A 26,927-nucleotide genomic window follows, 5' to 3' on the forward strand; every position below is an offset into this window, starting at 1 on the left:
CTTTTAGAGACATTTCCAGCACACAGTCAAATATCACAGAACCTTCAAGTTTGTTGCATACTGTCTACTCTTGCCTTGTCAAAAACAAAGTGTCCGCCAGGAGTCCTTCTGCTTAAAGATCAAGACTGAAGGTCATTGTTTTATCATGTCATTTTCTGCGTTGCTCTGTTCAGGCTCTTTATCCCTTATTTCTTTCCAGAATTTATGATTCTTCTCTGCCTTTCTTTCCATCATCCGTGTTCCCTCACTTGGGATGCGTTTCCCCTGCCCTGATGGTAGTCTATGTACATGCCTGGGTCTCCTGCTGCACTGTGAGCCCCTTCACCTGTAGGACTGTTCCTTAAACTGCTTTGTATCCTTAGCGCCTAAGACAGTGCCTGAGAGAAGATAGTATGCAAAATGCATTGGTTGTATGCTGTGAGGTGCTTAGAAGATGAGAATTTGTCTAATCTGTTGCTCAGCCGTTATCTATTGGCTGAACACAGGATGCAGAACTTGGGACCAGAGGCAGAGTCATAAACAGACACAGTGCTGGTACCTCGGGGTCTGCAGCCTGATTTCTAGGGGAGTATAAGGGGAAATATCTAACAAAATGAGTTGCACATTTCCATGAAGAGATGAATGTTAAGTGCTTTATCTGAGGGCAAGAGAGGTCAGTGAAATTATTTAACTCTTATCCGTGAAGTGCTTTCCCAGCTCTTCAAAACCAAAGCCAAATCTTTTTTCAGGTCTTCTGTCTTCACTTTAAGATGTATAACAATTCTTTTCCTGTAATGTATAATATATTATGATGAGAGTAAATACAGGCAATATTAAGTGCCTGTATAAGTTGGGTGCACATCATTCCATCTGCTTGCTTGAATATCTTATATTGTCCACAGTTGGCAACTTGAATTCACCTGGTTGATGTTACTCTCTTTAATATCAGTCCAAGGAGTATTAATCGTGTAACTCAGGCAACAGAAGGGTTAGTTGAGAATGACTGATGTCATATATGGAATAACTTCTGTTCAGAGTTTTAATTAGTTACTCTAAAGAAATGCATATTTATATAAGAAAGGATAGTAAGTATATAGGTCTAATTACAATGCCATTCCAGTATTAATGCCAAACCTTCCACCTTAGAGTGAACATTTCTTGGTCCTGAACTTGATATTTTCATAGTTATGGCCTGGCATTGTCTTTAATCCTTTGTTTCTGTCTTAAGTAATTCAGTTGGTTATTATTATACTTTAAATCAGGGTTATTACATTAATAGCAGAAAATAATGTGTTATAATATTTCTTAGAGTTTAAAGTTCTGAGTCTTTGGAGCTCTGTTTTCTATAGTTGAAGCTGTTTGTGCTATTACATAGATTTATTGAAATGCTGACATTTAGGGCTCTACTAAAGGTCAGAAAAAGTCAGCTAATAAACTTTTTTTTTTTTTAAACCATAGTCATAGTGCAGACTTTTACTTTATAAAAAAATTACCTAAAACTCAGCGACTTCAAAGAAGAAGAAACATTTGTCATTTCACACATTTTCTGTGGGTCAGGAATTCAGGACTGTCTTAGCTGGGTAGTAGTAGCCCAGACTCTTCCATGGGGGTTGTGGTTAAGATGTCACCTGAAGGGGCAGTGATCTGAAAGCTGACTTTGGCTGGAGAATCCTCTTCCGAGATGGCTCATATATGTGGTGAATAAGTTGGTGCTGGTCATTGGCAGTTCCTTCCTACACGGACTGCTCCATAGGGCTGCTTTTGTGTCTTCATGGCATGGTTGCTGGTCATCCTCCAGAGAGAATGATCTAAGAGTGCAAGGAAGACCCTACAATGCCCTTCAGAACCTAGTCCTAATTACAGTCTCTGCCCTATTCAGTATGGAATGGGCTTTAAAAAAATGTGCATATCCAGAGGCAAGATCACTGGAGTCCTCTTGGAGGGCAGCTATCACACACTGTTCCTCTTTCTTAATCCTTAACCCTATCTGGATATGTAACTACAGATTCTGCACCCTTAGAAAATATAATTTAAATGTGTTTGATTTTAATAGAGAACCCATGTCAGGTAAACATCAGAAGCTAGTGGAGTATAGGGTTAACAGGCTTGGAGATAGTAAGATTGGATTCAGAATCAGAGTAGCAGCAGGAATCTGGGTCACGGAGAGAAATCCAGAAAAGAGTAAGTATGGAACCAAGCACATCTCAGGGCAGCTGCTTCCTTTGGTCAAGAGAATTTGTGGGGTTAGGTGAGAAGACAGGACTCTGGGGGAACGGGTCCTGGAGAAGGAGAGCAAGAAGTACACTTTGCTATTTATCGCTAGAGAAGATATTTAATCTAATAATTTCTTTTTCTGGTTCGTACATGTGATGATGGGGAGCTGGGTTCAGTAGCACTTTGGCAAATAGATTTTAACAACTTGAATGTTAGCATCACAAAAAACCAAGTAGCTTTTGGGAGCTAAGTTGAAGATATATGCTAATTCCAAAGTTTCAGTGGTGGTGCCTCTCCATTTAACAGGGCAATGAAGTTATACTAAATGTCTAAAATCTCTGTTGGAAAACACGATGCATAGCAATCTACATAGCTATTTGAATCTGATAAGTTATCATTTAGTGTTTTACCTACTGTGCAGAGTTTGATTTTTTAATGACGCTAAGTGCTGACATTTATTGTGTTTAATGCACACTAAGGTCATTATTGAGATTCATCCCAGTAACACAGCTATGAGATGTGCAGAGTCAATTTAGAAAAGCAGTGGGCTGTGGAGTCACTCGGACTCAAGTATCAGTCTCAGAAGTCGACCACGTAGTGGCTCTGGGAGTTTGGGTGAGTTCTTTGATCTTTAGAAGTCTTAATTTCCTCACCTGTAAAATTGGGGATTAAAAGAATCTACCTTAAAGATTGTTGTGAGGGTTTGGAAAGGCAGTGCATATAAAGAACTCAGTATGCCTGAGAGTTGAAAGAAGTGAGGGAAAGAGTTTATACAGGTGTCTGGGAAGACATTCTAGGCAGAAAACAGCAAGCGCAAATGTCCTGAGACAGGAGCATGCTTGGCATGTTGGTAAAATTAGGGGTCCACTTTGGATGGAGCAGTGTAAGTAAATGCTGGTAAGGACGACATCGGAGAGGCAGTGGGTGGTCAGCTCATTTAAAAGTCTATAGGTTAGAGTGAAGAGTTTGCCTTTAACTCCTAGGGGCAAAGGAAGGCACTGGAGGATTTTGAACAAAGGAGTAACATGATCTGATTTACATTTTATAAGGATCACTCTAGCTACTGTGTTGGAATAGACGTGGGAGCCAGAGTTAAAATGGGATGTGTATTATTGAGATGGTCTAGGCACAAAATAATGGTTGCTTGAACCAGGGAGGTTTTGATGGATGTAGTAGAAAGGTCAGATTCTGGACATATATTGAAAGTAAAGTGGACAGGACTCGAAGAGAACTCCAAGTCTTTTGGCCTGAGCACCTGGAGGAATGGAGCTATTTATTGGGATGGGGGAGTTTCTGGGAGGATGCCTGAGAGTCTGGTTTCAGGCATGAGAAATTTGAAAAGCTCTTACATTTAAGGGAAGGGAGTGAGTAGAATTGGATGTCTGAATCTGCAATTCAGGAGACAGCATGGGGGGTGGGGTCCTAATTGCGGGGGTTGTAGGTAACTGGTTGAATTTATGGCTGGAGAATCAGTGTAGACGGGGAAGGGGAGGGCAGTGAGGATGAGCCCATGTCTGCAAAACAGGTTTGAAGAGGACCCTCTGATAGGAAGGAGGACAAAGAAATCTTGATTCCTGACACCGTGTGGAAGAGGAGAGAGAGACCAGTTCCACTCAGTGCTGCTGCTACCTCAAGTGCAAAGATGACCGAGGGTTGACCATTAATGTATCTGCACCATGGTGACCCAGGCATTCCATTTTAGACCTTTTGCAGGAAACAATGAAAAATGCTGAATATCGTATTTTTCAAACCTTTTTGAATTCTCCAAGAGACAGGAAGGACGTGGGGGGCCCTCCGGGAGAGAACTTGCTATGTAGCGCTCTGGAACAGGCGGTGCGAGAAAGGGCTGTAGGTGGCGGAGGCTCTGGATCAAAGTTTAGGCATTTCAGCAAAAGTAGCAAGAAGGAAGATAGCCCGTCTGGACACACGTGCTCGTCTTTGGAAGACACGGTGGGGGGAACGTGTGGTCCTCTTCCTGATGGCTTCTCAGTGACATCACAGGTAAAGCCATTAGCTGAGAGGAAAGGTGGGGGGGAGTGTTGGAGTTTTGAGAAGAAAAGTATAATGGAATCTCCAGTGACTATTGCAAGATTGCCTTCCCGCACTAACCACCCGCTCAAAGTTAACTGTTGTGGGCTCAAGGGGGAATGGGCCAGGGCAACCTGTGTTTCTCAGTGTGTTCCACTGCACGGGCACAGGTGTGGAGTAGGTTTTGTTTGGAAAGTCACGGCGAGGCAGGGTAAGGTAGGGAGGAGTGAGCCTAATGACAGACCTTGGAATCTAAGTGGGTAAAGCAACATGTCGGGCAGAAGGAAAGAAGAAGGAAGCTTAGACATCAGAGCCTTCACTTTTCCCTTTGTCCTTGATGATAGCCCACTTCCCCTGCTAATTCCCATTTCTCTCCAGGTCCCCCAATTTCTTATGAGCCCGTGTCTCATTCTTCAGTGTTTCCAGTATACCCTGTAGCAGTTTTCTTCTCCAAAGTAGGAAATCCATAACTCAATTGCATTGTGCTTTCGTATTTTTCTTAGTCATTATATATCAGTTTCAGTATGAGAAATTTTATTGAAAATTCTTTTTAAAAAGTAACCTCCATATAAATATGTATAAGGAACTATTTTGCTCCCAAGTGCTACTTTAGATTATAGGTATATCAGCATGGCTAAGGTAAATTAAACTTTTGACAATATGGTTATTTGTTCTATTAAGTAGACAGATGAGACGAAATGTTTCAATAAGGTTATTTGGCCCGAACTGTTTGATTTGACCTGTGTACATTGAATCAAATAGATCTAATGTTTGCCAATTTTCTGTTTTATTTTGAGGAAAGCTTAGAAGATGAAAAACAGAGGGCAGTCACCTTTTTCTTTTGAAAATAATATCTTTACAATGGTTAACCATTTGAAGTTTTATTAAAGTTAGGTTGTGTGTGTGTATGTGTGTGCACATTGGTGGGGGGTTGGTGGAATTGGGAAGAGAGTATGCAGTATAAAAGATGTTAGATTAGAGGTAGGTGATTGGCAAAGTTTCTCTAAAAATATCCTCCTGTGTGTGACTATGGCTAATGGGAAACCAGAAACTGAAAGTATTATCTGGAGTTCAAGTAACATATAACTTAAGTGAACAAATATGTAATATGTATTTTGCATGTGGTGATGTACTAGGTGTGGGGGCGGGCTGTGGTAATTAAATCATAAAAAATAAAATCCTTACTATCATGGGTTCAAAATCCAATGGGGCTGTAAACTAGAATCCTTGTGGAGATGGAATGGGCAGATCTGGGTAACTGACTGCATGCGAGGCGGGCGTGGGGTGGGGGAGGAAAGTTCTGGAAGATCATACCAAGGATCTGATGCTGACGTAAGAAGATGATACTGATGTGCCTTATTTAGGGAAAACAAGAGGACTGTAGCGTCTGGGGAAAGACGCTGATTTAGATGATGCATGACCTGCTGAAGGGTCCACGCAGACATCTGTGTGGAACTGTCTGTGCAAATTCGTGAGAAGGCAGACAACAGACATGCTGCTGCTGTAGTTGATGGAGGGGGGGATGGGAGCCAGGGGCAGGATGTGAGGAAACAGCAAGAAGCTTGGTGGCAGAGGTGAGTTACTAGCTGGGCCGTAAACAAAAGGATGCGGTCAACTTTTCTATACTTTCATTTTGTTTTTGAATATGAGTTATGAACTTTCCTCCCACAGCAGATCTGAAGTTATATGAGAATGTAGCAGAAAAAAAGATGTCTATTCGCCAGGCAAAATGGGTGACCTTAAAAATAATCAGTTAATAAAGTTTAATTTCGAGCCCTCAAAAGTTTGGAATACCTCCGCAAACAGCAGTTTGGGACTAGATCAGTGAGCTTTTAAAGTTTATTGGATTTTTTTTTTTCTTGCATTTGGCTTATGGATTTGTTTTCCCTCCGATGTTCTTAAAATGTTTTGAGGGGTGCTCATATTAGTTACCCTAGCCCATGTGTTCTCAAAATCTGACCTCCCTCCGGCCTTGGGAACTTCCACTGTGCCGCCCAACTCCTCTTGTTCGATTCTTTCCTTTTTGTGTTGTACTTTTAGTCTCAAGGTTGTTTGCAGTGGGAAGCAAAGAAGCGGAAAGAATCGAGGAAGCTTCGCCTTCCTGAGACCCTGCTTCCTGGAGAACCCCACCCACTGTATTTCCCGCTCACTTCCCACTTTCCCAGCAGCCCCCTCCCCTGAACTGGGTAAGACCCGAGATCATGGAGAGAAGTCCAGACAGCCTTCTGTCTGATTTTCCTCTTGCTCTCTTGCCTACTTGTCTGCCCGTATTTCTGGTAATAATGTTCATAATGGAAATATAGGAAGTCTAGTCAAACCTACGCCCATACTGAAAATCCTAACCTTTCAACTGATGCAACGCTTAATCCTAAGAAACATTGATTTCTGGATCCTTTGCACAGCTTTGCATCCCTAAGGGAGAGTTAGCATCCATCTTGACTCTCCTCGGTTTCTTTCCAAGTATATTTTTATAAATGCCCTATTTAAGAAATTACTCCTCTGAAGCATATCCCAGACAGAACCACACTAATGTTTAAAGGATATATATTTGGTAAACAGCTGATTTTGAAAACAACTATTTAATTCCATTCCTTGTATCCTTAGGGCATCTTGCTGCTCTTTTGGTTAGAAAATTTTAACCACTTGGTACAATTCAACTTTGATCGAAATGAGCTTTCTACTGAGGCAGAAAGAAACAGCTTTGTCACCATCGTTGAAAAGATAGATTCTGTTGGGAGAGACAAAGTGTGTCTTAGTGATCTTGCTTTCAGCGTGGTATGAGAAACAGATTCAAATGCCGTGTAATCACCTGGTGCACAATTTATTACCTAGAAGCCAGGAGAGAAGCACGGCGCATTTATTCAGCTCTCGTCTCCACTCCTACTTAGAGTTTGTTGAAAATAGATTCACTTAATTTTGAGGAAATCACGTTGTTCTCCCAGACATTGGATTTATGTATGAAAAAATAAGCTTCTTTTTTCTCCAGCTTTCACTTGATACTTTACATTGTTCCCCTAAGAAGTCACTTTAACGAATTTGCTTCTAAAGAGCAGCACAGCGTAATTAGGCAATTGCCCTTGTGTCTTGAGTCCACCAGGGGAAAAGGTGACAGAATTGCACAATAGGCTCATTATAAGACAGTGCAAAATAAAAACCTGAACTCACCAGTTAAAGGAAAGACAGCCAAAACTGTGCTGTAAAATATTAATGCACGAAAGATGAAAGTGAAAATCTTTTCCGTAGAATGTCTTGGTTAGTCAGTTGGGATCAGTAGTAATTGGTTAATTGAAAGGATAAATTAATGAAAAAAGCAGTAAAACAGGGCAATTATTAAAAATGATACACATGTGCCTTAAACATTTCACTTTATATTAATGCTCATTCACCAGTTACTTTGAGCCCCATGGGGTTTCTTTGATTATGGTTGAACTGATTTGAGTTCTTGTAGAAATCACACCCATGATCTCTGATTTCTAATTTTGGTGTCTTTAAGTGGAGCAGAACTTGAAGGATGGAAGCAATCTGAGTGCAGGATCTTTCTTGATTTTCATGACATTTTCTTTTAATCTTTTATGGTACGAGAACACCCATATTCAAAGGAATATTTTTAGCCATTTGCCTTTATCAAGTTTTTTCAAATCATTCAATCTATTTTTTCCCTCAGAAATAGCAACGCTTTGCAATTATGCTTGTGATTTCAAAAATAATTAAAATGAAAATAACAGTACAACTTGTGTAAACGAGATTAGGGGCATGTGTGGGTAAGAGCAGACCACCACTGCAGGGCCAGTCTGTGAGGGCATCCTGGCCACCTCGGCAGCTTCCCTCATAGTCTTCAGAAAGCAGAAGAGATAAAAACAGTTGGTTCAGTTGAATTACTCCGATCTGTAGACATCAGTTAAAATAGAAGGAGAGACTTTTTTTTATTTTTAAGAAAGCTTATTTTGGAATAATTTTGGATTTACAGAAGAGTCGTGAAGACATACAGGGATTTCCCACAGACCCTAACAACCAGTTTTCCCTTCTTAACATCTCATTACTGTGGTACATTTGTGACACTCAATGAACTGATATTGATACATTATTATTAATACGAGTCCCTATTTTGTTAGGATTTCATTAGTTTTTAACCTAATGTTCTTCTTCTGTCCTGGAATCCCATCCAGGATACCACATTACATTTACTAATCATGTCTCCTCAGGCTTCTCTACACTGTGACCATTTTGCAGACTTTCCTTGTTTTTGATGGTCTTGACAGTTTTGAGGAGCACTGGTCACGTGTTTTGTAGAGCCCTCCTCAACTTGAGTTTGTCTGATGTTTTCCTCAGGCATAGCTTAGGATTATGGGTTTTGGGGAGGAAGTTTCCAATGAAGTAACCAAAAGTACCGCGTTCATCACACTGTATGAGATGTACTCAATACTATCAATTCGACTTGAATTCCACTGATACTGACCTTTCGCCCTTGGTCCAGGAGGTAGCCAGACTCCTCTGCTGCCTCTGTGTGGTTTCTATAGGCAACTGGTTTACTACACTGAAATGGGAATATGTGCAGGAAATTCTTTCCATCATGTTCTCTTCATGATAGAGTTCAACACTTTGGCCCCTCCATGAAGATTTTGTGAGTAGCTGAAAGAAACACACGTAACATCATCCCGGCACTCCTACTAATTTTGGTTTTGCTGTCTTGTTTCACGTTTCTTGAGCATTAGGCTCTCACTGAATGAGACACAGGTCCGAGGCTGTCTTTGGCTGTGGTTTGGAAGGAAAATGGAGCGCCACTGTTGCACAATTGTGCTTCTGCAGTTGAATGCTTCAGGATTCCAAGCTCGAGATGAAATTTGCCATTCCTTAGTTCAGTTTTGCTTTATTCTGTGTTAGTATTCTATGGCAATTAAACATTTTTCCTGCTGCTCTTGCATGCATTTAACAAAAGTGTACTTGAGAACCACCTTGTAGCCTATCAGTGGATGACCAGGCCCATTAGGCATTGGTAAGTCCACCACCCTATTCACAGACGACATCTAAGATGGAAAGGAATTCTAGTATGGTGTAGGGAGAATTTTTGTGCCACCAACCTAAGCTGCACACCACAACAGCTCATCTCTCATACTTCACAGAAGTTGTATAAAACCTGAGAAACAATCTTTTAATAAGGAATCAGACTCCTACACTATGTCAATCTATTGGAAACATTTTAATATAGAACACAAAGAGATCTCTAAAACTCAGAGACCATCTGTTGCCTTTGCGGGCCTGGAGATATCATGAGGATATGACACAGACTTCCTTGTACTAAAATTTCTGTGATGAGAATGTGAAAACTTTTCATTTCAGAATTGAAATTCACTTACCTTACTTAAGCAATAATGATTTCCTAACCCTTAAAAAATAACAGAAAGAGTGGTCCTGGAAGTTTAAACTCAGACCTACATTGTTAATAGGAAAATAAGGTTGACGCCCATTCTTTCAATATTTTCTCTTCTATAGCCCCAAAGAACTTTATTTTTCAACACTGTCTTGGCTGAATATGGAACTTATGCATCTGTCTCCCTCAAATCTGCATCAGAGTGACAGTTTCAGTGTAAGCTTGACTATAAGCAGCTGAACTAATAAATAGTTTACTGCCCATTCAGGCATTATTTTTCTGTTCTTAGGTTGTCTTGGTTCTCTGCCCATTGCTAGGATGTTCACATCCACCAATATTGTGATGTGGAACAACATTTGGGGGCAAGAAGCATGGAACTGTGAAAACACCTTTGGATGGGAAATCCGATAGCCTGTGCTTTTCAGGTCTCTCTGGCACTTCTAATACTACCACCTGGGCAATATCCTAACCTTTGACTCCCAGTTTCCTGTGGGTGGCTGGGGGGGTGTTGATGAGGAGACAATTGTAGCTGCCTTGCCCCTGCCCTCAGCAAGGTCTTTTCAGGATCCAGTGCATGGTAATCATGCAAATAAAATGGATTACAAATCACAGAGGGCTGGACAGTCAAGGGAAAAGAAAGAGTGGATGTCTGCATAGGGGCAAGGAAAAGTCTACAGAAATCCTTTCCACCTATACCAGAGCCTATAGCACAATGCAGGGTGTGGTGAAAATTCCTGCTATTAAAAAAAGTGAATCGGAAGGACAGACAAACAGAGTGAATTTGTCGATACTGTCGAGGACATCTCCATGCCCACAGCTTAGATTACAAATGTACTTCAGCGGCATCAGAGTCCCTGCGAAGTGCAATTAGTTGTTTCACAAAAGCCTGATGACAATGAGCATGATGATTAGGAATGTACTGTACAAGATGAAAGCTGGATAACGTGATTTTTAGGATTCTTTCTGGTTTTGAAATTCTATGGATGGTCAATTTAAAATAATCAAACCAATTACTTGAATTAAAGTAATCCATAGACCGGTGGGGAGAGAAACAAATAAAAATGGATACCTTAATATACTTTGAATAATTAATAAGTAATCACATTTAAAAACTTCTACTTTCAAGATGGGAACAGGAACAAAGAGCTTCCTGTGTACCAGATGTGGCCCTAAGCACTACCCTAACTCATCAGTCCTCACCGTAGCCTTAGCAGGACAAGGGAACTGAGGCACAGAGGGAAAAATGACTGAGATCACATGGCTGGTTTTGGGGAGCCAGGACTTGGACAAAGACAGTCAAAGTATAAATATGAAACAAAAAATATGTTGGGATGGGGGGTGCCTGGTGGCTCAGTCAATTAAGCAAATATATTCAGCTCAGGTCATGATCCCAGGGTCCTGGGATGGAGCCCCACATCGGGCTCCCTGCTCAGCGGGGAGCCTGCTTCCCCCTCTGCCTGCATCTCCTTCTGCCTCTGTTCTCTCTGCTCCTGCTCGATCGCTCTCACTCTATCTTAAAAATAAACAAAAAAGGTATGTTGGGACAATATCACTAATTGATTCAAGGAAAACAAATACATGTTTGAACAGTTAGGAAAACAGTGGAAACAAAAAGAGAGGGGTGGCTAGCACAGACTGACAGTCCGCTACCAGTAGCTGTTCAACTACTCAAACACAAATAGAAAGTGCATTTGATCGTGTTAAGCAGATATGCTTTCTCATTGGCTCCAGCACTTTCGCTGTACCAGATTGTTCATAGATGAATGCCATCGGGTTTTGACTAAAGAAACCACTGGTGTTGTGAGTACATAAAAATTGCTATGTTCCATTTGTTAATAATAATCCGTGTTTGCGGATGTTCTGTGTTTATTTTATTTTATTTTTTTTCAGATTTCAGGTTTCTACTTCTACATTTCTCTCCCTGAATACTCATGAGAAATTGCTGTACCTATGACAGGTTGCACGATTTCTACCCGCTCTGTGCGCTCGATTTGTGTATTATTGTATCATATGACATTTTGAATCAAGTGCTGCTAGTACCAAGCTGCTATCAGCAGCTGATGCCAAAAATATTCATTATAACACTTCTCAGCATGCAAGTGAGAGCACTTCAGATCACAGAGACAGAATTTCCAGCCATTGTGCTTTTCTTTTTTGCATATTATAAGCAAAAAGAATGCAAAACAAAAGGAGGTTTATTAGAAAATAATGCCTTGGTAAAATGTTGTAAAACACGCAATTCATGAATTTATGAATGTTGTGTGAGATTCAGCACTGTGTTACCGATAGCCCCTCAAAGGCCTTGTTTTATCTGGTTCCAAATGCTTTTTTTCAAGGGGCATCTTTCTTGGGTGTTTGGTTTCCTTTGGGGCAAACTATTTACCCATCTGGAAGTAAGCAATACCTCAGGAGAAAACCATGGAATGAGATGTGCACCTCCATTTGCCTTTGTATGGTCTCTTCATGCGAACAGGCCAGTCAGGGCGACTGCTGTCCTTGTGGTAGCAACCAGGGAGGTGGGAGGCATGGAAGGCTTTCCTCTCTAAAGGAGGACAATTAAAAAAACAAATTCAATAAGTAAATTTTGTCATTTCCTAATATTCAGAGTCTGCATCCATCAGCAAATTTCTTATACATTAATTCATTCTACAAAGTGAACACCCAGACTGGGTAGCCAACTGACAAGATGCCAAAAAATGTCACGGCAGAGAAGAGGGAGCCTTTCAGTAGCACTTTTGAACACCTGACCTCTACCTGCACTGTCTTCTGGAGGAAGAAACATGGAGCTTGGGTTTGGGGATGGAAAAGTGGGATTGGCGGGGACTGCAATTTGCAGACTCTTTCTCTGCTGCCTGATACACCGGAGGTTAATAACCTTGCCCCCATTCTTCTCTGACTCTGGAAAGACCATAAGCAAAGGGCTGGAGCTGGGCAAATGTCATTTTCATCTCAGCCCAAGGATGCATACCAAGTGCCCCTGAAATCTGCGGTTCCTGCTCAAAGTGCTGTGACCTCAGTCTCCTGGAGAGGGGCAAAGTCACACTTGTCCACCAAAGAAATCAGGGCTATTGTTGTGGTCTACTGTGTTGCAAAAAGATGCCAGAACCCCCCATTGGCTCTCCGAATGGTCTTCCATTTTACCTGCTCCCTATTCATTGTCTCAGTTGACTCCCTATTTTTTTTTTAATTTTTTCAATTTATTTATTTTCAGAAAAACAGTATTCATTATTTTTTTCACCACACCCAGTGCTCCATGCAATCCGTGCCCTCTATAATAACCACCACCTGGTACCCCAACCTCCCACCCCCCGCCACTTCAAACTCCTCAGACTCTGTATTTTTAAAAGTGTGTTCCTATGAAGATGTTTCTTAACCTGCTGAGTCTCAAGCCATTGCTGTAGGTGCAGTGTTTTCTCCTGTCTGGTGTGTTTGGCTAGCTTTTGAGTTGGAAATCACAACGTCTTACCCAAGCCTTGAAGGAAAAGCTAAGAATTCAAGTTTGTTGAGTACTTAGCACGTGGTTGACGTTATAGTAAATACTCTTTATATGGAAGTCCAGAACAAGCTGATGTGTTAGTCTTTTAAAAAAATGATAATCTAATCTTATCTGTGGAAGTGGTTTAGGATACTGATCTCACATTTTCCTGTGGCATTTGAAATTCTGGAAGATAATAATGTGAAAGATTTACCCTCAAGAAGAACAATATATTTGAATCTTCTGCTTTGAAAAGACATAGAGATTTCCATATTTATTTTGCTCTGGAGTATATATTAGGAAATGTTTGGCAGGTAAAATTTGACTTCTTTTAAACTCCATGAGTTGCTGTCAGTTTATTCAAATTCATGAAAAACAGACCTTTTATTAACAACACAGCCCCACAAAAGTTAGGATGCCATTAGTGGCCTATCATCAAGCCATTTTCCAAAACCTTATTGGCAAATTCCCGGCATGAAAAAAGACTTAAGAGAGGGAAGGCTGGTTTAGGATTGGCCACCGATTCCTGTTAACTGAACAGATGCCAGCCAGAGGGACAGGTTTGTATTGACTCTGCTCAGCTGGTCTCTGCAGCCGTTGGGTTTGGGTGACCTGGGGTCACAAGCAAGACTGGCTCTAAATCAAATAACTGGAGAGTCAGCTTTAACGTGCTGACTCATTGCAGTGACTCCCAAGCAGCTCTTTCAGGCACCTCCAAGCTGTGTACAGCAAAGGCTGAGTGGGCGAGCATGTGGGGTGGCCTGGGTCCTACACTGCCGGTTGTTGTGCTCGAAACCAGAGTGTGGGGGTACAGCTCAAGAACCCGTTCAGTCCTTCCAGGTACACTGTAGCCTCTAGCTTCTGAGCTCCATCTTTCTTGCCAGCCTCACTCTTAGGACCCCATTTTTTTTCACATTAGATTCGTGAAATTTTGGCCTCAGTTTTTCCAGTATAGCTTGATGTCACGTGGAGTTCCTTACTTTGGTGGTTGATGGTTATCTGGTTCTAGAAAGTTTTGTCAATCTATCTATTTTAATTTGTATTTATGTATTTTAGTCAACAGATAACAGATTCTTGAGATGGCTGAGAAATAAGCTCCTCTAGGCTTCTCTTAGCACCACTGGGCAATCTTTTCTGCTTTTTTCTCCCCAACGTTCTGAGCATGCAAGCAAGTTCCTGTCTGTGTTCACTGAGAGCTCTGAGTATGGTTCCTCTGCTCTGAAGATAGGATCAAGCCCAGTGCATAAAATGCCCTGAAATGTGTAAATTCCAAAAGAAGAAAATGCTTAGTTTTAACTTTTAAATGATAGTTCACATAGGCATGAAGGAAATTCATAAGGTTATTTTGAGTTAGTGAGTCGGTAGTTTCAACAGTTTGCAGCTGAAAAGTTAGAGAGTCTGTATCAGTTACCCTTTTTAGCAAGAACATCTTTTTACTGCTTTTAGAATCATACCCTAGGAACCATGCAGCTTACTAAAAAATAATATTGCTCAATTTCCACCCTCTTTGTTTTGATTTTTAAAAATTTGTAAGTGCTTGCTTCAGCAGCACGTGTACTAACATTGGAACGATACAGAGAAGATTTGCATGGCCCCTCCATGAAGATGACGCATGAAATTTTTATGTGAAAGTGACACAAAGTGAAAAGGAATGATGTCGTTTTCTAAAATGATATTGGTTATATAACTTCTGTTTGATTTCAGCAACACTGTATGTTCCCCTAAGAGACAGTTGCAAACTGTGTGATTTGCATGGGTCCATTGAGCAGTTCTCACGGGCAGGGTGGCTCTCTGCTGCTGCCATGTCATCTCTGGGGCACCTAGTCCGGGCAAGGGCTGGTGACAACTGTGGGGGCTAAAACAGCGATGTGATTTGAACGGAGGATAGGGAGGGACAAGGCAGTCAAACTGCTAGGGAAGGGTGACGTGGCCTTGGACCTCACTCAGGGTTGTACCCTATTACTTACTCTGCACAGAAGTTCAAGGCTACAGCCAAGTCTTGCATATGCAGAGAAACAGGATGCCACAGCGAGGCTGGATTCAGGCACAACACTAGAATTTGATGGAAAAATTGGTAGTTGGCACCAGAACAAATTTGATCAGGTCCAGAGAACCAAAGGCGAGCTGTTCCTCTGAACTTCAGGGGTTGGGGACTCCTGCGTCCCGAGTCTGGGATGTTGGCTGTGGCAGTTTTAGCACTGAGCAATGTGACTGACCTTGGCACTTACTGGTACCACCGTAGGAGAAGAGGAAGATGCTGAAAGTTCAGAGTCGAGAGGAAAATGCTGAAAGTGACATACGTTTAAAAATGAGAGAAGACACCACCTGTTCAGATACAAGAAATGATAGAAACATATTTTACTCCATAAACTAGCACAGTGCTTATTACTGTGCTATGAGGTGACTATTTAAAATTTATGAGAATAATACTTTTCTTCTGAGGGATTCGAAGTACTTTTGATTTTCTAAATGTTATTTTGGAATAGTGAAAAAAAACCCAAGAAAGTAAATTATCTTGGTCTGGATTTAAAATTCTTACGAAGTTGTATCAGTTTGAATTCAGCTTTGAACTTTGAATCAGTTTTCCTCTTAATTATTGAGACTGTGAGGATACATGAGGATAAGACTGTCCTAATTACAACAGATTGTTGCCTGAGTTTGCAACAGGCGATAGTTCGCAGGCTTACGTGAACACAGACCGCTTTCTCAGTCTTTCCTGATTGTGACTGAAGGAAATTAAAGAGGTAGATAAAATAAAATTATTGTTTCAAAGTGGTACGGATATAAAACAAATGTTGGGGTAACATAGAAGGGCCTTTGAATTTTTAGATTCATCGACAGATTCAACTTCAAAGACTACTTTATCCTTTGATGCCAATGTGTTTTTATCACCCTCCCTCAAGAGATTTTAGCTCACTTGTGTAACTTCAAAAGATTCTCATTTATTCACTGATCTAACAATTATTGAGTGCCTACGGTGTGCCAGGCATTGTGCCTGACGCTTGACATAGAGGATGATGATAGAGGGGCACCTGGGGGGTCCGTCAAGTAAGCGTCTGCCTCCCGCTCAGGTGGTCATCTCAGGGTCCTGGGATGGCACCTCCCCCCAGGGGGCTTCCTGCCTCCTCTGCTCCTCCCCCTGCTCGTGCTTTCTCTCTCTCTCAAGTAAATAAAATCTTTAAAGAAAAAGATGATTAAAGAGAGTTTCTAGCGTGCTCAAGTAGTGGAAAGACTGAGGAGAAAAGTGGAAGTCCAGCGACCAAAGGATTATTCTCCTAAAGATAACATTTTTTAGGGGGTGAGTGGTTTAATGGAGAAGTAAAAGGAGGAATATTTTATGAATGCTTTCAATAATTTTATCAGTTTCTCATCTTTAAAATTCTATTTGGTGTCTTTTTGTGTCATCTTGGCCATTTATATTAAAAGCAAAGGCTTTTAATTTTTAAAATGAATTTTTAAAATTAAACATTCAGTATTAGCAATTTGATTAGACATTAGACTAAGATATTTTCTGATTATAGAGATATAAATTGTTATGTGATCTGCCCTACAGTTCTCATCTGAAACCTAAATAAATACACGTAAAAGATATTTGGGGAGGAGAAGAGAGAAAAAAAGGACATGGCATCAGTAGAAATGTTTTCACAAAGAATTACCAAACAATTTGCATGTCTACCTTTTAAATAGTTCCTGTGGAACAGATTTGTTCACTGTGATTATATCCCAAATAATGTCATAAACTAAGGTGGCTTGGAGATCTAGGCCCAGTGACATTTAACTTCACGTGCTTAGTGTAATGCCAGGCAGAGCACATGCAAACATGCAGCAAATATATGCAACATTTTCAGAAAGTTCAGAACAAACCCAGAATATATTTATGCCAGGGACTTGGTAGCCTTGAATTACAAGGCTTCTTCCTAATTGCTATCACTATTCAAACTCAAATTTATGACTTGTTGTCAGCTATGTGTCAGAGGTAGGCAAGACTGACTCGGAACAAAACCTATGCCTTATACCCTCAGCAGGCATGAAGGAAGAAAGAGAATGTTTGTCTTCTTTGGGAATGAATCCCAGGGCCGTGTTCATAGCATGGCTTCTGTGGAATTACACAAAGTGCTTTAGGCATTTTATATTATTTAAATATTATCAATTTAAAATAACAAATACTAGGTTATAATCATAATCGTTTATTGTTAATTCTACAGTCTCGAACTCAACAGTAAAGTAATTAATTAATCAATAAAGATTTATTGAGCACTTTTTGTGGACCGCAAATGAATAGGTTGATGGTTTAAAAAGTAAGGTAACACATAAGTTACGGCTTTCATTGATGCATTCATTTAGCAAATATCCAGTAGGCGTTTTTGTACAAGCGACCCGCTATAGGGAGCATTATGAGTGATACAGGGAAGTGACTGTACACGGTCTCTGACCACAGAAAATTTCCAGGTGAGATGCTCATGCAGAAAAACAAAATGTTTCAATGAAATATATGACTGTGGAATAGGCAGGTAATAAATACTGTGCCTATTTCAGCCTTTAAAAGGAAAAGCAGGATTTTATGGAAAGGAGCAACTTGATCCGTTTCTGTGTGATGGGGACACTTTGGGGAGCAGGGAATTTCTTTCAAGGAGTAGAGAGGAACAGCGGTGGGGAGAAGGGAATGAGCAGAGGTAGTGTTGGGAAGGAAATGCTCATTATGCATTCAGAAGAGAGGACTAGACACATTTGGTTACAGCAGTCGGTGACTGTCTAGGATCCTTGGTCCTTTAGATTAAAACATCGCGAGTGGGATTACTAAACTCCACCTCTAAGGTTGGAGCCTGCCCTGAAGAGTGAGACCAATTTTGCCCTCAGAGAATGTTCTCAGAATCTCTAACCCATGCTTTGGAGACATAGTTTTCTTTTTCTTTTTTCTTTTTTCTTTTTTTTTTTTTCCTTCTGCTCCTGCAGAATAGAGAAAAATTCTGGGCAAAGATGGTGCGATATTAATTCAGTAACTTTCCAAATTTTTCAGAAATCAAGTTTATTATTGATCTGATAAAAGTAGCAATGAGCATTTTCCCCATCAATCATTAGCTCACTCTGCTTCTGGAAATACATGCATGTAAATCATTCGAGGATACTTTTCTAGACTTTTTATCATCTCCAGAAAAACACTTTCTGTGAATATGTTTCATATAGCACACACACACACACAAATCTGGGAATTCTTTTTTTTTTTTTTTTAAGATTTTATTTATTTATTTGACAGACAGCAATCACAAGCAGGCATAGAGGCAGGCAGAGAGAGAGGAAGGGAAGCAGGCTCCCCGCCAAGCAGAGAGCCCGATGCGGGGCTTGATCCCAAGACCCTGTGATCATGACCTGAGCCGAAGGCAGAGGCTCTAACCCACTGAGCCACCCAGGCACCCCAAATATGGGAATTCTTAATGAAGTACTGAAACAGCCCTTGAAGCAACATTCATTATCAAAAGAATTTTTCTAATCGGGGTACCAGGAACATGCATCAAATCACCAAAGGGACTATTACAGGGTTATGAATATTATCCTTTGCTCTATGAAAATTTTTCTCTGACATTAGGAGGGTATACAAGTTTGTAGCTATACTTTCTAAATGAATATACATGTTCAGTTAATGGTCCTCCAAAATTTTTTCTTTCTTTTATGCCTTTGGTGACTTTTCTTTGCCTTTTTGCAAAACATGTAACATACGCAGCTCAGACAAAGTGGTGAGACCAATACACATGCACGTACACACACACAGAACGAGAGCACTAAAGATCTATAAGCATTGCTTGCAATAAGCAATGATTACGTCAATTATTTAGAGTCTTTTGTACTCATAATTAGTAAGAAATATCTTAAAATTTTTGAAGGATTGTTTACATTGTTAAAACCATGAATAAAAAAATTAAAAAAATGAATAAACATTTGTATTTGATTGAAATACTTTAACTTTATGTTTCTATTATTTTATAGTTGATGCATACACTCAAATGGGGTCCTGGTTATTTATAATAAATTTATAGTGGCATTTAATTTAAAAAAAATTCAAGTTGAAATTAATATAGCAAGTTCACTTCTGAAAACTCTAGAGCAGAAACATATCTTACGGAACATCCAGTCTAATTCCTTTATTTTTAGTGAGGGATTTAAATGACGGGTAGTTGCACTGTTTATTTCGTGGTGTTTATATTATGCCAAGGTTGAACTTTAGGCAAAGTATAATTTGCTAATGAGTTTTTTCTTAGGACTTTGCCATATTTATCTTCATTAGGTTTTTTCATTTATCCAGAAACACTGAATCATTCCCTTAGTCAACAAATTTTATTGAGGACTTACTTCCTGTAGACTTCATGGAGGCGATAAGTACATGTAGACAGTCTTAGGAAGTTTTATGGTTGTTCTTTGTAAAACGGTTAAGATATGGAAACCCTTGGGGCACCTGGGTGGCTCAGTCAGTCATTAAGGTCTGACTTCAGCTCAGGTCATGATCTCAGAGTCCTGGGATGGAGCCCTGCATCAAGTTGTCTGCTCAGCAAGGAGTCTGCTTCTCCCTCTCCCACTCCCCTTATGTTCCCTCTCTTGCTGTCTCTCTCTCTGTCAAATAAATAACATCTTAAAAAAAAAAAAAGGTGGAGACCCTCAAGTGGGCTACCTGAAATACACTAGTGTGTGTGCAAGAGTTGTTTCCTAGAGTCTGAGACCATGCTGGAGGTATCCGCTTATGTCAGAGTGCTGCTCTCTCAGTGGAAAAGGAAAAATCACAAATGGACTCCAGTGTTTCCTGAAGTCCCAGAGCCAGTACTGTGTCCACAACATCCCTCTACACTTCAGTGTTGTTCTTGTCATAGAAACAGAATATTTTTAAAGGTCATCTAGTGAGGGGCACTCGGGTGGCTCAGTGGGTTAAGCCTCTGCCTTCAGCATAGGTCATGATCTCAGGGTCCTGGGATCAAGACCCGCATCAGGCTCTCTGCTCAGCAGGGAGCCTGCTTCTCCCTCTCTCTCTGCCTTCCTCTCTGCCTACTTGTGATCAATCTCTCTGTCAAATAAATTAATTAATCTTAAAAAAATAAAGATCATCTAGTGATACCTGCTTTTAGCTTGTGAAAAACCATCAGCAAATATTGACTACGTACTGCCTTCTAGTACTTCATATGCATTATTCCATTTAAACCCCACAATAATATTGCACTGTGCATGTTATATCTTCATTTTACAGTGGAAAATTGAGACATGGAAAGGTTAATTGGTCCAGCCAAGGTTACATTGCTGGTGAGTGACAGCCTTGAATTTAAAAGGATTAGAAAATGAAATAAATTACTTAGTATCACTTAATGTCCTCCCCATGAAAATATACATGAGAAAAAAGTAATTTTGATAGCATCTTTTCAACGTAGAATGATTGAGGTGGATAATGAGTTCCCAGAAAACGTGTCAATGTAAATATTTGAAAATTCGAGAATAGTCAGAATCTACAATAAATCTGAAGGATATGGAAAAATAAAACTTATGACAAAGCACTGCTTTTCACTGTGAACTTTTGGGTAATGCTAGTAAAGCACTTCCTTATAGTTTGCTAAACTATATCCCCCATAATCTCATTCATGTTCATCAGGTCTTTAAGCCAACATGTCCCCAAATGGGTTCTATAGATATTGTAGCAGAAATTACTGTTCTTTTCCTCTCTCTGTTCTCCTCTTCTTTTCTAGCCATAGATATTTTAGATAAACACATGACCGTGTCCCTGAAGACTATATACTAGCCTCCCTTGCAGCTAGTTTTGGTCAACTGATGAAGCCATGCTCAATGAGACATGAATGAAAATGGGGTGAACAATTTCCAAGGCATTTGCTGAAAATAGAAGGAGTAGTGTGTCCACTTCTCTTTTTCCCATTGGATGGAGTGTGAAAGTGATGGTGGGAGTTGGAACAGTCAGGATATGGAATGTTGCCTGCTGAGGACCACAGAGCCTCAAGATAAAAGGAGTGTGGTCTCTCATGCCTTGGAACCATCAGGTCAGTTTTAGATTGCTTCCTTCCTTGGAGAAAGAGATCGACTTCTATCTTGTTGAAGCCACTACATATTTTTACATTGACAAACTGTATCCTAATATTCTCAGATACTAATAAATATAACTTAAGAAAAGGGATCTGTGGGTAAGATTATTTGGCAAACATTTACGTTAAAAAGAAAGTTTTTATTTTTAATTGCAGGGCTTTTCAGATCTTTTGTTGTATGAGTTTTGGAGTAAATTTCAAAGGGGATGTATGCAGCATTTCTAATTTTTTTTTTTTTATTATGAAGGTCATTTTTAACATGGGGCATCCTATGGACTTATGTATGTGGAATGCACTTTGAGAACTGCAAACTTAGGAGACACAACTTTGGGAAGCTCTTAGTGTCTAAATGTGGCAATGAGGAAATTTTGGTCTACAGAGCTGTTCTATTTAACATATTGTTAGGTAGTGTCAGGTGTTGTGGAGATACAGATACATTTCTCTAGAAGGAAAGGGAAAACAATAATTGCTATAGTTGCTCAGCTAATTATGATATTAAGATAGATGAAATAATTTCTAAATAAGATGTGACCCTATGATTCAGCAATTGCACTAACTAGGTATTTACCCAGAGAATACGAAGACTAATTCAAAGGAATACATGCCCCAATGTTTATAGCAGCATTATTTAGAATAGCTAAACTATACAGGCAACCCACGTGTCCATCCACAGATGAATGAATAAAGAAGATGTTATATATATATAGATAGATAGATAGATAGATAGAATGAATAAAGATGTTATATATAGATAGATGTATTTATATATATGTATATATGCACAGTGTAATATTATTTACCCATAAAGAATAAAATTTTATCATTTGCAATCAAACCTGTTAGGTCCCTTCGAAATTTACATAAAGCTGACTCAAAACTCTCAACTCCACACTAAGTAGAAGCTTAAGATGCTCCTCCGGTTCCTCTTATTTCTCTTATTTCCCAGAACATGTTCTCAAGTTCCCCCTAGATGTGTTTTCCTATTTTTGCTGGGCTCTAGATCTGACTTACATCTAGCTGCTGGAGCCCTTCCTACTCTTCTGTCCCGCACTCAGAAGTGAGACCACAACCACCGTTCAAACGAGACATTGGCGTGTATGTTGGCTTTACTGTAGGTTCGCAGTGAGGAAGGGAGTTTACGTTGCAGCCCTGAACTCTGCCTTCCTTAACAGAGCCCTGATTTCCCTGCCGCTTGGGATTCTATTTTTACTGACTTCTTTTTCTGCATGATCAAACCTTTCTGTTGTGTTGCTGCCCGCTGTCCCCTCCACTCTCACTGACGACTTGCCCATCTTCCTCTCTGGATGCTTCCTTCACCCTCCAGATTCTGTTAACGTCCCGTGGAGCAAACTATCACTTGGTTTTGCTGTTTTCACACAGAGCATTCTCGCAGGTCACACTTCCCCACATACAGCAGTCTACCAGGTATTTTCTTAAACAAAGACCGTTCTCTCCCTTAGGGGAGCCCCGGTGCCAGCTGTTAAAATGACATTTTTTTTTCAACCTGCTACATAATTTTTTTTTTTAAAGAAAAATATGTTATTTATTCTTCAGTGGTTGACATGTCTGGAGACTGCTGAAATAATTGCCTATTTTTCCTGCAGCATGTGGTCTAAGTAGGGACTTATTTGAACAGACTGAATAAAGCAAATAATAATAATTATTTTATATGTACGGAGCGGCAGCCACAATATACTCAAATGATGCTTGCAATTGGTGTTTACCGTGTAGAGAGCTTCCTCCCTGATATATTAAATCATGCACAGAGTACAGTTTTAGGCCTGATCTCTGAGTAGCACATCCCCAAGTCCATCTGTTTCCAGTAAGATGTAAACTCTGCAAACAGTGTAACATTTGGGAGCAGACTCTAAAGGCATCCTGGGTATTCAGTGGGAGCAGGGATGCTCGGATATTTTTCAGGGGAGCCTAGGTACATTTCAAATGGAGTTCCCAAGGGATTTTATTCTGAACAAGACATTCATAGTTATATTATAAAAGCTTAGACTTTAACTGCATTGTCTCTGAGGTTTTTTTAAATTTAATTTATTTTTTTCAGTGTTTCAAGATTCATTGTTTATGCACCACACCCAGTGCTCCGTGCAATACGTGCCCTCCTTAATATCCACCACCAGGCCCTCCCAAGCCTCCCTCCAAAACTCTCAGTTTGTTTCTCAGATTCCACAGAGAAGGGTTTTATTATTATTATTTTTTTATTTGCTTTGTTGGGGGGAACAAGGCAGAAGAGAGGGAAAAAATCACTTCGTATACATCGGCCCCTGTGCCCGCTCCTTTATTTGTGGTATTTGATTTCATCTCCACATTTGTACCAAGGGAGAGGTTAACATCCCTATTTTCAGATTAGAAATGTGACACTTAGAGAGATAAGTATGTCCTCTATGGTTGTGTCCAGAAAAGGGTCAAGTCAGAATTCATCTCAGCTCCAGCTTGCCTGGATAATCCCAAATATGGAAATCACAATACTCCATTATTCACTTTTTGAACTTAAGACTTCATATTCCTATTCTTTCTCTCAGAAAATATGGAAGAGCGTGGATTGTGATCCTGCAAGAGGAGGAGTAAATGTCAGAGAATTAAACTGTTTCAATGAAAGAGTCAAGTCACTGAACTGTTTTCCTTTCTGTGTTTTTTTTTTCTTCCAAAAACTAGTCATTATTCGAATACACAAATATTCCTGTTCTTAAATGATACCCTTTAAAATGGGAACTATATTAAAATAACATGTTTAATAAACACACGATCTTATTCTTCCTTTTTTTTTTTTATTATCTTGTTCTTTAGAGAGATGGTACACTTTCAGTATTCAGAGCAGGCCTGGCACCCAGACTCATGGGTTTGTGTCCCTGATGATCCCAGGTCAACTATGTGACCTTAGGGAAGTCACAGACGGTTCTGTCTGTGGCTCAGTTTCCTCTTCTCTTCAAAGATGATAAAAGATAAGAAGAGTCTTATTTCATAAAGTTATTGTGAAGATTAAAATGTGCAAATGTATAGAACGAGAACAGCTTTTGGTGTATATATACACATACATACATATATATATATACACATGTATATACATAATGGATCAATAAGTTTACTAGTATTGTAAGTTCATGAGGGACAATAGACAATGGTAATAAAGACACTTAATACATAACTCACAGTTAGAATATTAAGAACACTCTGGCAACCAAACTGATTAAATATAACATGTAAATTTTGTTAAAGTATTGCTAATTGTAATGTTATTTTAATAGTCCAAAGGTGGAAATAACCCGAACCTCTAACAATAAAGTTAAACACCTAAGCTTGTATGTGATGGGAGCTAGTAACAGAAATACATTGTGAGGAACAGGATTAAAACATGGTGTAAACCTTTCTAAATCTTATCTGTCTGTCTTTCTATCTATCTGTCTGTCCATACATATGCATATAAAGGGCTGGAAGGAAATGCAGCTGTAGGTTAACAATAGTCATTTCTTGGGGTGCCTGGATGGCTCAGTGGGTTAAGTGTTTGACTCTTGATTTCTGTTCAGGTCATGATCTCAGGGTCCAGGGATCTGGTTCTGCACTCACAAGGAATCTGCTTGTCTCCCTCTTCCTCTGTCCCTCCCCCTGCTCTCTCTTAAATAACTAGATAAATCTTAATAGTAATTACACATAATTTATTTTTTTCTTCCATAAGTTTCCAATACCTTAATAGTCACAAAAAACCATTGAAATAAAGTTAAAAATTAGCCCAGTTGGTGTGTAAGTCATAAAATACATAATATAGGTTGTCACCCCATCTTCCTTCCCTAGACACTGTGAAAGCCACCGCAGGAGGGGCTTCAGACCCACTCTGTTTACAGGTGGGCTCACTTCAACATTATAATTTTTTTTAAAGATTTCATTTATTTATTTGAGAGACAGAGATCATAAGTAGGCAGAGAGGCAGGCAGAGAGAGAGAGGAGGAAGCAGGCTCCCTGCTGAGCAGAGAGCCTGATGTGGGACACGATCCCAGAACCCTGGGATCATGACCTGAGCCAAAGGCAGGGGCTATAACCCTCCCTTTTGTTCACTCTTACCTTAAAAGCTACCTTTCTAGGATTTTTGACTTGTCCACTGCTTATTCTCTGAGGGGCAGACCCTTGAGGCTCAGGAGATGGCCGCCAATTAGCTTTGCAATTCTGCACAAACCATTTTTATACCTCCCAGGCATCTATTTCTTCTTCTGTGAAGAACGGGACCCTTCAGAAATCTTAGCCTGTAACCAGGAAGCCTCTTTTCCTGGGCTGCAAATGTTAGTGGGATCGCCTGAAGGGCTTAAGCTACGTTTGTGCTCTTTCATTAGATTTCAGTCATGGAGTCTGGTAGCAGAGATACTTAAACTGAGGGATGGGTGGGCCCCCACATTTCTGCAGTTCTTACGGGGACTCCTCAAAGACCCCTACCAGCCTGAGAGAAGCATTGACTATCACAGTCACATTTGCTTTTGGGCCAATCATTTTGCAAAGCGAGCTGAGCAGATGTGACCCCAGCCGTGTATCATTTCCAGTCTAACTCAGACAATATTGACCTGGACAGGGATAGTAAGGCTGTAAATTTTAAAAATACAAGCCTTAAATGAGATCAGTTACATAAGCGGGCTAAGAAGTCACTGAGTGCAGGAGCACCTCTGTGGGTTATTTTTAGCTGATGAGAATACACGTCAGAGAAGAGATTGAACAGCTGTAAAATTCGTGAAAAGGGGTACTCAGCATTCAACTTTGTTCCCTTTTTCCTTTGGTGGGATTAGGTAAGTGATTGGAAGGTCTTCCCTCTCTAGGGATTCTCCTGATGTGGGATGCTTTCCCGCAGGATAATGGAGGACAGCAGAGCAGAGCCTGGGGCTGGCTTCCTGATCCTGCCTGGAGACCTTCCCAGCCCTGCAACACGCCCCCCTTCCAGAAGTGGAAGAGCAAATTTGCAGGGCACAAGCTGGACTGGTGGGTTAAGTTTAGGAGGAATCTTCTAAGTGACCCCTGTAGACATGGCACGGGACCAGATGCTGCTCCCACATGTGACAGAAGGCATCAGTGTGCTACGCACTCCCCAGATGAGGAAGAGGAGTTTGAGACAAGAAGTAGATATGGGGCAGTTTTTCCTTTATGATAATGAATGACGGCTTTTCCAAGTTTTGGATAACTTTTAGCTTAAACACAAGTTTAGAATTAAAACAGGGATGTATGAATTTAAGGCAAAGTGACACTGTGGTTGTTTAAAATAGGAGTATAAAGTCAATAATGACTTCTAAAATAGATTTTCTTGACAGGCATTCTAAAATAGAATTTCATCAACCACAATCTCTCTGTTGTCTAGCATCTGTTTAAAAATAAGGTTGGCAAAACTGGCCATATTCTGCTAATGTGGCAGTTGATAAAATTAATCTACAGATAAAATAATTGAAATTAGAAATGAAAAAAAAAAAAAATCAGGCAAAGCCTTAACCTTCGCATCATCTCTGCTCTACCTTTAGCAAGCATCCCGGACTTGACAATCGGTACACCTCGCCCTCCATTACTTTTATAAGGGTGACTGTCAGCTCAGATACCCACAGGCACACACCCAAATTAGTCAAAGTCACATTCTCCTATTATTAATGGCAACACTAAGACCTTGCAACCTCTGATTTTTTGCATCATTTATTGTCAACTTTAAAAATGTCATGTTAGTAACTAAACACATCGTTCATGTGTTTCTAGTTGCTTGTATAAGATATTGCTTAAATAAAAAAATTGTCTGAAAGAAATTCAGTGTTTCAGAAAGAAGACTATT

The 26,927-nt window shown here is 40.1% G+C and overlaps 1 protein-coding gene and 1 non-coding gene across 3 annotated transcripts in view; both read left to right on the forward strand.

Annotated features, from left to right (window-relative positions):
* Window positions 1–26,927, forward strand: part of FGF14 (fibroblast growth factor 14) — a 595,595-nt gene that overhangs the window by 97,194 nt on the left and 471,474 nt on the right. The gene's annotated exons all lie outside the window — the stretch shown is intronic.
* Window positions 14,598–14,704, forward strand: LOC116574633. The gene has a single exon (XR_004279410.1). It is a non-coding gene; the product is annotated as a U6 spliceosomal RNA (small nuclear RNA).

The sequence above is a fragment of the Mustela erminea genome, chromosome 15, assembly GCF_009829155.1.
Source record: "Mustela erminea isolate mMusErm1 chromosome 15, mMusErm1.Pri, whole genome shotgun sequence".
NCBI lineage: Eukaryota > Metazoa > Chordata > Mammalia > Carnivora > Mustelidae > Mustela > Mustela erminea.